This window comes from Lethenteron reissneri, chromosome 11 (genome assembly GCF_015708825.2).
Source record: "Lethenteron reissneri isolate LAM-NWPU_2019-01 chromosome 11, ASM1570882v1, whole genome shotgun sequence".
Classification (NCBI taxonomy): Eukaryota; Metazoa; Chordata; class Hyperoartia; order Petromyzontiformes; family Petromyzontidae; genus Lethenteron; species Lethenteron reissneri.
Window position 1 is genome coordinate 2,288,408 of NC_083789.1, and position 13,049 is coordinate 2,301,456.

General features: G+C 43.7%; 1 protein-coding gene across 1 annotated transcript in view; it reads right to left on the reverse strand.

Moving 5' to 3' along the window:
• The window catches only part of LOC133341267 (centrosomal protein of 170 kDa-like), a 77,283-nt gene that overhangs the window by 62,407 nt on the left and 1,827 nt on the right, over nt 1–13,049 (reverse strand). The window contains 1 exon segment of the mRNA XM_061549764.1: nt 7,933–8,080. The gene's annotated coding sequence lies outside the window, so the exon portion shown is untranslated.

The window sequence follows — 13,049 nt, forward strand, 5'->3', positions numbered from 1 at the left end:
AAAGATTGTTTGGTGATGTTGCTGCGTGTGCGCAGTGGTGCACAAACACAATTGATACATTTAAAAAATCAACACAATTGTCATTAAAATAGAAAGCAATAAGGTGATGTTTTTGGACAATGGTCCTCGTTCATTACATTTGACAAAGGAAGGTTCCTCGACACGCGAGCGAGCGAGCGATCTATGGTGCTGGAAGGACAATGACCGGCAGTAGAGGGGGGGGGGTTAGAGACGTTTGTCCATTGTTACAATTGCCGCGCCAGGAGATCGAATTGAAATGGCGACCTCGGGATCACAAGTCCACTGCGCGAGCTAAACCATCACAACGAGTCCGTAGTTATTTTTGATATCACACTCGAGTGGCTGTGGTAATTTTCTCCATGGATCTCTCCACCTCTAAGGAGGAATAAGAGGGTGGGACATTTCCCCGAAACAATACAAATATAAATAGCGGGTGATGATGTCACCCATTTCAGATTTTTTTTTATGCGGTGTTTTGTCCCGTAGCCAAGTGCACACAGCTCAGGGCACTTGCCTCCGTCTCGCCAAGAATAACTACACGAGAGCTGTAGTGCAGAAGGTTCATCGGCTGCTTCTCACATGGCTGCAATTAAACATATTTCGTATCCTTAATAATCCGCATTACCAGTGAATGCATGGGACCACGCTAAGTAGCATCGGGGATCCCAGAGTTAACAACCTACACAAATGAGTGCGAGTTGGTGGTTATCCACTTGCACCATTGAGCCAGTGGTGAAAATTCGACATTCCTATTGCTGGGACCAGACCTGTCTCTCCATGTTGTCGCTCCCTGTTTTGTCGTCGCCTCTTGTTGCTTCTGTTATTTTTCTCAATGATTTTGGCCGTTTTCTCATCATCTTTCTTTCTCTCCGCTCCATCTGCTGTTGTTTTTCTGTTGTTTTTTTTTGCTCCTTGTTTTCATACTTTCCCTTCCCTTTGTGTGTTCCACTCCCCCACCTGTCCCTTTTCTTTCTCTCTCCATCTCTCATTACTCTCCATAATAGAGGTTTTTGAGTTAGATCGCAAAAGCCTACGTGTTAAACTCTCATTACTCTCTCGTTCTTTGTACCGTAATCCCCTCCATTCGTTTGTCTTGCTTCTCTCTTCTCACCGTGTCTCCGTTTTTAACTCTGGGCCTTTCTTAGTTTTTTTTATTAAAATACAGTTGGCTATGGTTCTGACTCAAGCCAGACACCCAATCAACAATTCAACCGGACAGCAATACGATTGTATTATATTCCACCGACATGCACATTGCACAGTAAGCAATCCCACAAAGCGATGCATCCCGCGACATTGGCGCAGTTCAAGTGCGAAAGTGCAAGAAGAGCTCCCGAGCCTGGCGTGTTTGTCGCAGGTGCGAGTCATTTTTGACGTCGCCTCGCCGCCTCATTACGTAGATGGACGGCGCGGTGCCAGCCAAGGCCGAGTTTGTAAACGTGTCAGAAAAACCACCGTACGATGATTCTCCCACGCACACTCTGTAATAATCGCCACTGACACCACATCAGGGTCAAAGTTGCCCTCCGTCCATCACGCATCGGATGTGAGGGGGCACAGTTCAATTTTCTCAGCAATAATGCCTCAAAAATCCACGTCAGTTGGCCCATTATTACATGACCAGAGTATTCATTTACAACATATCGTGTATTTCTTTTTTTCTTTAAGTTGTCTTTCCAAAAATATAAAAAAAATATCACTGAGGAAGGTAAAGTAGATGCAAAAAAAAGCATTGCACTATTTGAGTTCTCAACTATCTGCATAAGCACTATTCTGCAAAGTAAATGTTACGTACATTAGACAAATGTAAGTGAATGGCTCGACAGAGGGAAATAGAATTTCAGGGAGATGCTTGAGCATGTTTGAGAATGAACCTAATGCAGTAGTAACCATTAGGGATGTAATGATGCATTGATTTGACAATTAATATTGACTTCAAAGAGAAACGTACGTGCAGCAAATCACGTTCAAGAATTAACTTTTTTTATGCCTATACGTTGTGTGTAACAGGTCATGTGACAACTACATTCGCGGAGATGTTTAAAAAATTGTATTGCCAAGTCAAATTGTGACACCGAACCCCAAAAATGTGTCGAAAATCTTGAGAGGGGCTGGGGGAAGGTGGCGGGACTATATTTATTAAACCCCGAGAAGACATGACCTTTTTGAAAAGTTAAAACATTCACGCCACAAAAGTAAAAAAACGGAATTTCCCCAATCATTATGATCACAGATGTCGCTGCTTCTGCCAGAGTGGAAATGCCTTTAGGCTCATGAATCGTTCACGCACTGCCATGCACTTACAGACGTATAAAGGACTCCACTGCTACACAATAACTGCTGAACAAGGAATATTCTGAGCTGTGTATGTAGTTTGGAGTTTCCTCCAAATGCATTTTATGAACTGCACAATTAGGCCTTGCTCTTGACTTGAACCACAGACCCCGAGCTGATAAGCAATAAAACAAGGCGTGGAAGAGCACGCATTATCCGGATTATAAGACAGCTGGAGAGGTTAGACACACCCCAAACTTTTGGGGTCATTTTGAAAAATGAATTTTTTTCCTGAAAAATACGACATCCAAAAAAACTGGGCAACAAAGGTGTAAAATATTAAGTTATAAAATATAACAGTGACATGTCAGAGAAAAGTGTTTTAAAATTCAAAATATACGGTTATCTAGGGCACGATCTTCCAGAAGGTGGTTATGAACAACGATTTTAGAATAGTTTCCCATAAAATAATGTAGTCTTACCAGAATTAGAAATAGTTTTGTTGCAACCAGTTCAAAGTTTCAGCCCACGCATTAAATTATAAGATACACCCTACTTTACATGGCCCCTTAGATTTCAATAAAGTGTTATTTTAAAACAACAACGCACAAGAAGCACAAATATTCCATAGTGACAAACACAACCATATGCAAGTTGGTTCGGAATCAATAGAGATGAAATCCGGTTCAGAAATGCTTACAATTTACAGAGGTATGTGCCCTCGAATTCCCAATGCTGCAAAATAATTTCCTTCGGATTGTTCATTGTATAAACTGAACACACTGTATAATTATATATCTGGGTCAATTTATTCTAACCACATTCATTACCCTCCAACGTTCATGCAATGATCAGCCAACAATACCATCACACAAAGAGTTTAGTATGTGGCCATTTTATTGGTTCAATTTATTGTAGATTAAAAGTACTTCCTGTAGTTGAAATGAAAAGCAGAGACACGTGGGTGGCAGATCGGCTATGTGCAGTGTGCTATGGCTAGTTTTTTTTTATGACAGACTTCTCCATTATTGGTAAATGAAATAGTGTAGCTTGGGATGCTCTAGTCCAATCATGGTTAACACGCTGGGCGAAACCCAGAATAAATAAATCCGGACATTGCTGATTCAATCTCCCCACACAGCAGTTAGCAAAGCGGGCACATTTCTAAAATCCCCCACATCTGTCCACCCCGCAGACCAAGTATGGAGGGGTAAAGTGTGGGTACTCTGAACTCTTCCAAGACGTTTTGTCAGTGTGGAAGACTAGGCCAAAATACCCTCTCGACAGGGCCTTATGTGCTCCCCCAACAAATGTATTGTTTGACCAGGTGATAACTCAAGTGCTTAACCCGATTATATCAACACATCCCCATAATTATCACCATTAAATCTCCTTTAAATTTTCCCATTCGTATTTACGCAAAGTTCATGTTACACTGCACTACACTTTGCATTGATGTTTCCAAGGTGGAATCAGAGATGTTCTGGTTCGGCACTTCTTATGGCCAAAAGGGTCACTCCTTCTCAACCCAACGTTCCTACCAGCTCCCTCCGCAGGAATGTGTTATCTACTGTGCTCGTCTTAAAAAGAAACCACAAAAAACTCGTGGCTTTTCCTATGGACAAGTGGCACAGAATCACAAATGACCCCATGAATAATAGGATTCACATCACGATGGAGAATAGTTATCCTGCATGTAAGGTGGCTTGAGGTATACGAAACACAGAATAAGGAATTAGATGCTGCGCTCACGTATTACTGATGCATATGCCCATAAATTATGGATAAACCAATAACAATACATATGCATGCACACATACAGTAGTGCTGTATGTCGACTGTCAAGTGAACCATGTTCGACCCTAATGTGATCACCTTTATTATGGGAGAAACCTGAATACACCAATTGTGTTTTCACACTGGCAGTTCTTGTATTAATGTCTCAGCCAAAGCATTCGTGCAAATTTTTCAAATAAGGAATTTTGGCAAAGTCACAAACCCGCGATGGACCAGTGTACATCTAAACACAGCGCCGTACTGTATATAAATCCTGCTCGTGAGAAGCCAAATCGTTGCCATAAGTCTCTATTCTCATGCTTGTACAAACGTCTGAAACACAAATACTGTATAAGCTTTAATCTAAACATTTTTCCATATGCAAATTGGTTTAGATTTTCACAACCAGATGAAAAAAAATCCTCTAAGCCATCACGCCACAATAGCACTCTCATTAAACATCACTTCATTAGAAATGCTATGAATTCAGATAGATTCCAAGACTGGCATATGGGACCCCAGACAGAATTACAACATGTAATACCAGTTTCAGAGTGATATGCATGTGTTGATTGATGTTAATTATGCGAAGCACATTGGGCAGAGGGCCTGAGCGTATTAAAGCGGTATGAGAAGGCAATGAGATAAGATTGAAGCAAAATTTTACTGTGTCACTCCACCACTCGGATCCAAGCCAAAAAAATAATCGCATAATGAAACGCTAGTGACAATTTTTTATTTATACTGGTAGGAACCTCCTGGTTACACCAGCCCACAGGGGATTATTGTGGCCGTCCGTCCGTCGTGCATCCAAAAATGGGAGGGGTGGGGCTGGGTGGAGAGGGGAGGGTGGGGAGGGGCTGGGTGGGGAGGGGCTGGGTGGGGAGGGTGGGGCTGGGTGGGGGGTGGGAGGAATGGGGCTGGGTGCGGAAAGGCTGGTCACACCGTGGTGCCCTTATAAAACTCAACGTTTAACCTACTCACACCGGCTTGTGCCCGCCTTCACAGTCGGCCATATTTGCGGAATACACCACGCCGCCGTTGACCCTGGCCATTGACCGAGCAACCCAGCGTTTCTACCAGCTCCCTCCACAGGAATGTGTTTCTTCATATACATTTACCAGATACCACTCTTAGAATGAGGCGAATGCAAACCAAAGTGACTATCCTCTTCTCTGTCCTATTAACCAACACTGTCCAGTATTCATGTTTTCCCATCCATTCAAATTGATCTGCGGAAAAACATTTAATCTCATTATCAATTCTTACTGTTATTGAGAATTATCTGTGGATAAGGGCAGTCGCCAGGAAGTGGCATAACCAAAATTCAATTAATTGTCGCTATATTGGGTCACGATTCGATCCCGTTAATTTTTCAACGCTGCAGTTAACGAAACGGCCTCTTGTGACTGAAGGGGGTCACATTAAACCATTACATACTACATACACAAATTGAAGAACGTTGGTATTTGCACGTGCCATTCGATACATGTATCATGCACTTAAGAAATTATATTAATAGAAGAATCAACGCATCTTTACAACCCCGAGTATAGAGCACCGTGCTGGACTCAAGGGTAACATTTCACAATCGGGCTTCTCAACCCCTCCCAGACATCCCCTCTTTCAGTGAACAACAAGCCTGGGCTGTTTCATGTATGTACGCTGAACTTCTTTTGCACCGTACATATCAAACCGTGCTACAAGAAACTGAACACAAAAAGCAGTTCTAAAGATTTTAGTTTTCAATCTAGATTTCAAAGTGTATAAGCTCCAGTGGCTTCCTAATATCGGAAGGAAGAGCGTTCCAGACAGCCACAGAAGCGCATCTGAAAGTGCGTGACACAGACTGCCATATGTGCATCATCAAAGAACTGCTTATGTGATGTAAAAACACATTTTTCTCAACGGAAACACACATTGTTTCTATAATCTGTTGCATGAAGGCCAGTCACATAGCCATACGCGTGCAGCACCACTGCGCATTATAAATGTTTCTCACAGGCTTTGTGTTTAGTTTGTTGTCCTTCCCCTGCACCTCCGATTAGCACGGTTGGCTACGTATTGTGGAAAAGTTGAACATACATGCAAGTGCCCAGCAGCGCTGAAAGGATTAAAATTACAATTTAACATTGAAAGAAACTGCACCGCACCCAGATTGCATGAAATATCACCACGCAAGGTTCGTGTCACGTGAAGTAACGTGTCAAGGACGTTGTCGGAAAGTGTTCACGTAGTAAGATGACAACTCACATCTGCTCGTAAAAACACTCGTATCACCGGGGTTATCCTCTCGCACAACACATGTAAATGTAGGTACAATGCGCTGCATAGAGAATGGTAACTGGATAGCTTGGTTATTAACTTGCGAGACCCCTATTCAGCTTGTAACTGTGCTCAGAGCTTCATCCCACATCCTCCCAATAACTTTTGAAACTCACCAGTTTTGACCGAAAATGAAACTAGACTGATTAATTCCTTTCTTAGTTCATGGTAACAAACTGTACAGTGCATGTATTGTTATTCCCTGTATCACTGTAACATTACCTTTGTGTCTGTAATAAAGGGACGTGATTGAGGAGAGGAAATAAAAAACAGAACATTTTCGGTGCCATGGTAAAAGAACAGCCCTTGACTCAGAATGAAAATGTATGTATCTTGAACTTCTTTCACACTGTACGTAGCCAATTATGCTAATCGGAGGTGCGTGGTAAGGACAACAAACTAAGCACAAAAAAATTATGTATTAATCCTTGAGAAATCCGATGAGCTATGAAGCATTTTTTTCACAGATGTCCATAAAGACCACCAGAGCAGCACTTGAATAAATACTTCGAGAAACTGAGTGAATTAATGAAAGCATGTACAGTACTAACATCGTCCCCAATTCCATGAAGCGATTTGCAATCGTGATTACTTCAAAACTCCTCCTATATGACTTATCTTTGCCGCTCACCCTGTTGTTGCTTTACACCCAATCTAAATTGACCATAAGTATTCTCCCGGAAGTACAGTACATCATGAAGCCTGTTATCCATGCCGAGCACGGATAAGAGTAACCCGGACGTGACAGAAAATATATGCCATCATTAATCATGTTGTACATTTCTTTACGCAGATAAGAATAAAACGCGAGGACAAACGTAGTTAACGCAGATCTGCCCACAGTGGCCTCCCATACCAGCGTTGGATAAGAGGCGTTTCACTCGTACAGGAAGATGTGTAAATGCAAAGCCGGGAAAATTAAGTTGACATGTACTTCAGTAGGGTTGGGGAACCTACATTCTGTGGGCCGGGATACATCCTGCGACTTCGTCTCACGCGGCTCCACAGCCGTACGAGGGCTACCACTTCTCACCTTCTCACAACTTATTTATCCGTCATTGCAAGCACCCGAGCCGCACGTTTGCTTCCGACCTGCGACTCGGCATCAACGTGTTGGGGAGAGAAAAGCAGGCACAGGCGTCTCACTAGTACAATAAAGGTAGGCGCGTGTTACTTTTTGCGTGACAGCACTACTGGACAACGGTAAGGTGCGTATTATTGTGGCCCGCCAAAAACTATTTCAAAATCCTATTCCACCATCGGCACAAAAAAAGTTCCCCAACCCCGGAGTGACACCGTTCCAACTCGGCGCATCGCGAAATCCCACCGGCCAACCGAGAAGGTACATCAAGTTCAAGTTCATGTATTAGGTATAGCCCTGTGAGCCATTCGGCTCTTGAATCGGGTGCAACCGCAACAAACAAAAAAACAAAAACATGAACAAGAAAACATCTTAAAGTGAATATGTGACTAAGTGCAAACAGAAAATCCAAGAAAAGACAGCAAAATATTGCAGAAAAAACACCGTACACATACCGGGTAGAAGCAAGCCGTGCACCACCACAGGATTCAGCGCTCAAGTTTCCAGAGGAAGGGAGGAATGTGATGTAGTCTCCGAGTGAAGGGAACAACCCTGCACTGTCCAAGCTGCTGCTGCTGTAACGGCTGGGATCGCAGCCAAATCCTGAGTGAGAGGAAGCAGGGGCAGTAAATTGTACCCGACACCGCCTCATTAGGAACCTCCAGAGTAATACAGTGAAAAAAAGTACAGCTTGACATCAAAACAAAACGGTCACATTCACAGCAATGTAATGATCATACAACACCGTAGATACTGTATTGTATAAAAGTCGCTCAGAATTTAATCAAACGCACAAGCCTCATCTGGTAGAACTCCACTGCGACCCTATTACCCGTGACGCCCATCAGCGGGAGTTGTAGGGTCCGCGAAAATACCCAGGTTAACCTCACCCCAATTCTTAATTACGGTATATTGCCCATGACTATCCGTATTTTTTCGTGCGTAAGTGGAGTCAAAATCATGGACAACATCGTGGATAACAGGATCCACAATTTTTGTCACAGATAATTTCACATCGCTGTACCATTCACTGCCAAGCTCCCCGGTGACTGTCGCTCCACTGGAAGCTGCATGAGGCTCCCTGCACCATCCCCTCCTAAACGTCGCGAGCGAGGAGAGGTTAAAGGGCAAGGGGTGCGATGGATCGGTGAGACAATGAGGGTGATGGACAACAAGTATTCTCGCCTTGGACTGCATGAGGGATGCGTGCATGTGTTCATGTATCTGAGGAGCGGTGGTGTAGCGGTTAGCGCGCTACGAACCCGGCGACCCGAGTTCAATTCCCGCTCACGTCCAATCAACACTGGTGACGATTATCTGAACCGGTTTGGGCCCTCCCCTAGGTCGACTCAGCCTAAAATGAGTACCTGGTGCAATGTGTAAAAATATTGCCACTGGAGAAACAAAGGCGGGCGGGCGTGGTGTCGGCCACCACCCACCCCCTCGTGTGCCGTGTCAGCCTTCATAGGTGCTTGCTAACAGCACTTTCCCCAAAAGTCTGTTAAAGCTATACTGGGGTGTTTGTCTTTGTTCATGTATGTGAACAATGTTATCGTTGAAATAAAATACGAACAACCAAACATTTTGCAAAAGTGGTGTAAACGCAGCTCGTGTGAAGGTGCTAAGCGGATTGTTATACGTATTGCAGGACCGTGAGACCGGCGACAGTTTTGGGAAACATTCGCCCAGAAATTGATTACGGCTGATGATCATGATGATGATGATGCAGCATTCGCTTTAGCATATGTCTGCAACCTGACTCAAACATAATGGCCATGCATTGATTAATTCATTAAATATGTATACCCTATGTGTTCAAGTAGATCATCTACACCTTTCAAAGTGTTAGTGCATACATGTGCGTACAGAATTATGTACGACTCATGTATAGAGAAGGCTTTGTCTGCTATGGACATCATATATGACGTATAGTATTTCACACGACACTTTAAGAAACGTATAACTTTAGGCAGACTCTACCATACGAGTAAAAACAATCAACCTCCTGGCAATATATCGATAGGGGTGCACATTTGAAAAGTTTGATTTTCAAAACTAGTTTTCAGCTTAGACATTATTTGTATCGAATTTCAAACGTAAAGGCCTTCCCGAAACATGGTTAGAATTCAGATGTCAGTCAATCAAAATAGTTTTGAAGTGCATATCATCAACATTAGCCACGATGCACCCGCTGCCAGCTGACGGCTTCCCCGCGTCAACGCCATTCCTCGTGGTCCTGCGATGCCAAAATCCACCTCGTTCCTGTGCATGAGCTGATATCAATCGTGCCATCTTCACAGCGGGCATCCTCTTGGGAATCTTTCTCTATTTTGGCTGCCATTCCGTCACCATCAGCCACCACCCCTGCTGGTGATATTTCCTGTCTAAGCCCACTCACTAACTTTTAAGAGGAAGGGCTGTGGGACATACAAGGGAGCCAAGATGCACCAAACTTTAATTTCCCTTGCAGACATACTTGACCTATATTCTTGGTTCTTTCGGTAAAGTCACGTAGAAGAGAAATAATAAAAATAAAACATAATTAAATAAAATTTTCACGACGTTTCAGCCACAACACAAGCAAGGACGCTGTCTTTCTGACAGCTCTGTTCTTCACCTGAGGACGGCTGCATGCGTTGTGGCCGAAACGTCGTGAGAATTGTATTTTGTTTTATTTTTTTTATTTTATTATTTCCCTTCTACGTGACTTTACCGAAAGAACCAAGAATACGAATCCCTGCAGTCACGAAAGCTTTAAATCGAAAAATACTTGACCTACATATATCTCTTCTTGGTTCTTTCGGTAAAGTCACGTAGAAGGGAAGTAATAAAATACAAATAAAACATAATAAAATAATTCTCACGACGTTTCGGCCACAACGCAAGCAGCCGTCCTCAGGTGAAGAAACAGGTCTGTTGAGGACGGCTGCTTGCGTTGTGGCCGAAACGTCGTGAGAATTATTTTATTATGTTTTATTTGTATTATTTTATTACTTCCCTTCTACGTGACTTTACCGAAAGAACCAAGAAGATGAATCCCTGCAGTCACGAAAGCTTTAAATCTACATATATCTGTTAATCACTGGATTTAAATAGTTACCCAGGGCAGACTGTGTGCATACATTATCCCCACAATAGTATGGCTGATGCAACAACGGACCACAAGTGAAGTCTCTGTGGACACAAAACAGAGGATACATTCACACAGCCAATCTTTGCTGCAGATAGGAATTTGGTGAGCTTATCGTAGTGACGCCATGGCTCAAGGGCAGAATTTCACCAGACTTAACGGGTTCACCTTACTGGTGTGCTTGTTTCGGAGCTGAGTTGTCACGTAAAACTAATTGGTATCTCCTTTCCCAGTATGACACAAAAGGGCTGAGAAAATGTCTATGCAACACCATCTTGTCAGCCATGCTTTCAAAGAAATATTGTAGACTTGGAAATACACTATATTGTCTGCTTCAGAAACACCTCTATCACGAATTAATTGACCTGATCCAAGATTTATGACACCATCAAGATACCCTGGGCTTTTGAGTTGTTGATCCACTGTCTACCACCATTAAGGCCCTTCCTGATGGCAGGCCCAGACACAACTCTCTGGCTAGGTGTCACGGCATTCCCTGTGCACCTCGGGGTGTCTGGAATGTTCTCTGGCTCCTACAATATTGTTTTTACTGCACCGCATAATTCAAAATCCTTTTACAGCCACTTCGTACAGATACAATGGAAATGTGACATTTCCACCACCGGCTTTCGGTGGTGGTGCAAGTTTGTGACGTGAAAATATTCATCACCATTCACGTTTACAGCCGGGTAGTTCAACTCATTTAGTTTTTTTATTGTTTCCTCCCATCGTAGCGCAATATTCCCATGCATCTTATTGTATGACGTTAAAACACCAAAATGAAACGTTTTACAAGGAATCATGTCTGCATTAACCACAATACTTGTGGTCAGAATGCAAACAAAAATCATACTCTGATAATATATGCATTGTCAAGCACTATTAGAGTAAACCTATTCTCATATTTTGGTACTGGCAAAGGAGGTCCCATGATGTATCTGCTTAACCCGAGCTCTCATTACTCTGATAGTGACATTGTCTTTGTGCTGTACACCTTTTGGCGTCCTGTGGTCTAACACCGTTAGAGACGAGGCTCGAAAGAAATCTGTCTTTAGTGTGGACCAATTAAATAAAAATGCAGTTCCATTCTCTGCTTGTGTATGGCAGCAATGTATTCGGATGCTAAATGCATGTGACGCTGAGGCCTTGCTAGCCAGAAGAGGGCTTCAATAATACCGTAGGACTCTACCGTCAAAACACAGGTACAGCCTATCATATTATGTCGAAAGAAATAACTGATGGTTAAAATAAATTTATCACGCTAACAGAGAGCGCATTGACCGTGGTGTATATAAGACAACATTGCCACGTGCATTGCGTTACATTGAGCACCCACCCCACCACCACGTTGTGTCGTGGGTTGTGTCCACCGTGCAAGCCACACGGCACGTCTACAAGCACAGGCAGAGAAACAAACATGCACAGGGCAATGCCGGGCGGGGTGGACATGGCCACTCCGGTAAACGGATCTTATATTTAATTGGTGTCGTATTTCTTCACGAATAAATATTCATTTAAATAAATATGTAGACTGTATATATCCTGTCCCTTGCGTGCCGCAGCCATCCAGCCAACATTGTGCCCGTGAACACGACGTTCACAAAGCCTCTACAGCACCGCACTGTACGTAGACACCGGTCATCGGTAAAGAACAGTCTACGTGGTGCATTCATATTTGTGAAGATAAAATGTTCACCGTATTATCGGCGTATGATGATGATGATGATGCACACGAAGCACTGCGTTCTACACCGTGCCGGGCAAATATCACCGTAGCGTCGTGGGGTGTTTACTGTGTGCAGCAACATCCAAACAAGAGCACAGTGGTGGTGGTGGATAACAACAACAACCAGTGGTGGTGGAGGAGGATAACAACAACAACAAGCAGCAGCAGCAGCAAGCACGTAACCACATGGCCGTGCACGAGTGAATTCGCAGGGCGCGTGGCTTGATCAGAGTGAAGGGCTTCTCCCCGCACGGAGGCGTTATTTGGTCATACTTCACCACGCCGGTCAGGGGGGGGGGGTGCTGAATGGACTGGATGTTAAACAAGGTGATGGTGGTGATGGTGGTGGTGATGCATGGTGATGATGTTGATGCATGGTGGTGATGGTGGTGATGGTGGTGATGGTGATGTTGATGCACGGCGGTGATGGTGGTGGTGATGGTGATGATGGTGGTGATGGTGATGCGTGGTGGTGATGGTGATGATGGTGAAACATGGTTGGTAATGGTGAGACACGGTGGTGATGATGGTGGTGATGGTAATGCACGGTGGTGATGGTGGTGATGGTGATGCATGGTGGTGATGGTGAGACACGGTGGTGATGATGGTGGTGATGATGGTGGTGATGGTGAGACACGGTGGTGATGATGGTGGTGATGATGGTGGTGATGGTGAGACACGGTGGTGATGATGGTGGTGATGGTAATGCACGGTGG